Source organism: Parus major, chromosome 2 (assembly GCF_001522545.3).
Source record: "Parus major isolate Abel chromosome 2, Parus_major1.1, whole genome shotgun sequence".
NCBI classification, from domain to species: Eukaryota; Metazoa; Chordata; class Aves; order Passeriformes; family Paridae; genus Parus; species Parus major.
In genome coordinates this window covers 4,287,190-4,290,475 of record NC_031769.1, presented here as the reverse complement: position 1 = coordinate 4,290,475, position 3,286 = coordinate 4,287,190, and positions in this window count along the sequence as shown.

Here is a 3,286-nt window from a genome sequence, read left to right as displayed (position 1 = left end):
TCAACCACTCCATGACATTGAGATAGTAAAACAGAAGCAGAGGTAGAGATGAAATGCCATCCCCAAATGTTTGTCCCCTCTGCATAGCTGGGGGCATTTCTGAGGAGGAGCACAAAACCCTTAGGAATGCTGACATGTGTGGTTTGTGCCAGGTTTGTCTACCAGGCAGTCCCCAGTTCGCTCAGAACACGTGGGAAATAATTAAGCAAAATAAATGTGACTTTTCTATGGGTCCTAACAGCAAGAGGGACATAGGAGAGCTCTAAGTCTCCTTTTCCACCTGCTCTTCTGCAGCAAACAGCAGACCTGCAATTAATTTTTGGTGAGGAGGAGCTGCAGCCGATGCAGATCTGCCAAGCCCAGGCTCTGCTGTGCAGAAGTTTCAGCATCACAGGCTTGGATTTATGTGCTGACATCTCTTCCAGGCCCATCCCCAGCTCCAGCCTTCAGCTGAGGAGCAGCTCACAATTTCTGAGTAAGTAATTGGTTCCTTTTCTTTACCCCAAGACAGCATCACTCCTGTACAGTTTGGAAACTAAGTATAGGAATGATTTCACCCACCATTCTCAGCCATCTTGATGGGAATGAAGGCCTGGCAGACAACAGCTTAATGCTGCTGTTCAGGGCAGGAAGCAAGAAAGGATATTATATCAAACAGGAGGGAGAATTTCAGGTTAGATGGAGCATACTTAGTCACAGAAGAATTGGGTCAGTGCTCTGGGACCTGTGTTCACTTCCTGCAGGAACCCTAACACAGCCCAAAATAGTAGGAGTTAGGTAAAGGCCAAATATCTTCCCATTTTTCTCCCCACAGCAAATACTAATGCTTACGTCATTAAAGGAGAAGCATAAATAGAACAAGCCTGGGGCTGTGATTTGCAAAGTTCTTGATCTGTGGATGAACCATCAGCTTTTCTTATAGCTCACTATTACCCTCTTGTGCCATCAAACTTTTCACTGAAGGTGCTGTCAGGATGAAATGATCCACCCAGCATTTGCAGCAGTCAGCTAAGGATCACAGCACCCATCTATAGGTTTTATGTGTGATGTGGTTTTCATCTCAGTGACTGGGACACCATGGGACAGCTTGCACCAAAGTGTCCTAGTGGCAGTTTGGGCAGTGTTTTGGAAGAGAAGGGAGAGTTTGGCTCTGTGGGTACGAGGTGTGCCACACCTGTTGTCCTCAGGGACACAGAACAGCCCACGCCTGTTTAATTTCTCCACACGGAGCCACGACAGTCACTGCCTGCAACACCCGGGCTCCCACCGCTCTCCAGCGTGCCTCTCCACCAGGCGTTCACTCCTCTCCAGAAACTGGCACACCTGAACACCTGAAACTCTGCACAGAGCCACACACCTCTGCCCATCCTTCTGCCAGGCTGTGGAAATGTTTCCAAGAGCCTCTCGAGCCGGCAGAATCCAGGGGCGGGTCCTCAGCACGCCCATCAGCAGAGAGCTGTTGACATCAGTGGAAACAGCCTTGACACACTTGAGGATCCTTAGATTGTTCAGGGACAGCCTCGAATTGAAATCCCCTCAGCAGGATTCCTGGGCCACCAAACATATTCAGGAAAGAAGAGATGCTTGGAAGAATTACGGCCTTCAGCAGTAATTGGTGTGTGCAGAATCAATTCCCATTTAAACCAGGTAGTTTTAAAGGAGCTGCTTGTCGCTTTAGTGCCTTGTAATAGTTGAACCTCAAGTCCTGGGGTCCTGTGCCTGGTTCCTAAGGTAAACACATGTGATTTATTTCAGAAAGGCATCTGCAGCACAGGAATTCATGACATACATCCCTGATGGGCAGCAGCCAACTTTTCAAATGTGCCAAGTTGCCAGAATTTTATTAAAAGCTGTTAAGAGTTAGAGGGAAGGTGCAGAGAAAGGCACCCTCCTTCCCAAAGCCAGGTGGCTTAGGCTGGACTCACGCTGCTTCCCGAATGGATGAGGCAAGCTGGAGTCAGAGGTTCCTTCCAGCTCAGTCCCCCTGGATGTGTCTCTGTGAGCTGCACAGATATTCTGGGGAGGGGGAGGGAGAGAGAAGAGAGTGAAACCTATTCAATTACATCAAATCACGACTGGCCCTAGTAAAATCATTTATGGAGTGAGGGAACCCGGAGCGGTTTGGGCTGGAGCCATCTGCAGTTATTTGGTATATACAGAATCGGTTTCTATGGATTTTATTAATAGGTCACGCGATTGTATACGAGGATGTGAGATCTGAATCTCTCAGGAGGGGTCCCTGGTTGGGGTTTCTATTGCCTTTATAGGCAATGGCTCAAATACTTTCTTGCAGCAGTAACTCATTAAAAACTTGAGGGGAATGGGGCTGGTTTTAGGATACAGCCCTTTATTTTTTTTCCTCCTCCACCAAAATCTTGAATTAACTTTGTTCCTCTTCCTCTCCACAACACATTTACTAAATGGGGAAACAAGGAAATAATCAGAGAAATATTCTTACTTACTTTTTCCATTGTCTACATGAATTTTCTCTCTTTCCCACCAGTCTGAGGGATATCTGGTACATAACTTAGCTCCCATCTGTTTTTCACCCTCTTGTTGGCCCTTTTTAGGGGTAATTTTGCTTCTATGCCATTGCTGGCTCCTTCCATACAGAGAGTCGAGCCCAAAGGAACTTGGACACACAACAGAGATTTGGGACAGTGGGTGTAGATCAGAACAGCCCAGAGACTTCTCTGCCTTCCCAGGGAGCTGCCCAGGGAGCCCTGAGCTGTTCTGGAGAGCAAGCTGGGAGTCAGGAGCAGTCTAAAGCTCTTTGGTTTTAGCTATGGCTCAATTTTATTTTAATTGCCCCAAAGAGGCAAACCCAAACCAAGTTATCAGAGCAATTCCTTCACATCCCAGCCATGTGAAGAAAGTCCTGCAGAAGGCTACCCTCCTGGAGCAAATACCACCATCTTCACCAGCATTCCAGCTGATGAAGCCTCATGCCAGAATCAAGGGGTTGCACCCCTGTTTCTCATCATCTGTTTTTTTGTGTCAGCCCTAGGTAGCAGAGCTCGCATCCAGCCCCGTTTTTCCAGAAGGTAGGAGAACCTCAACAGAAGCACAGAGGTCACATTCCATCCTTGAAAGCACAGCAGGGGATCCCACGGTGTCTCACCAGGGCTGATGTGACCTGCGGGAGCACGGGAGACTGCACCTGGACCGAGCGGGGCTGAGGGATGGGGAATCATCCTGGCTGCGAGTCTGCCCCGGGATTCGGAGCTGCCCCGGGTATCCGAGCTGTCCCGGGTATCCGAGCTGTCCCGGGTGTCCGAGCTGTCCC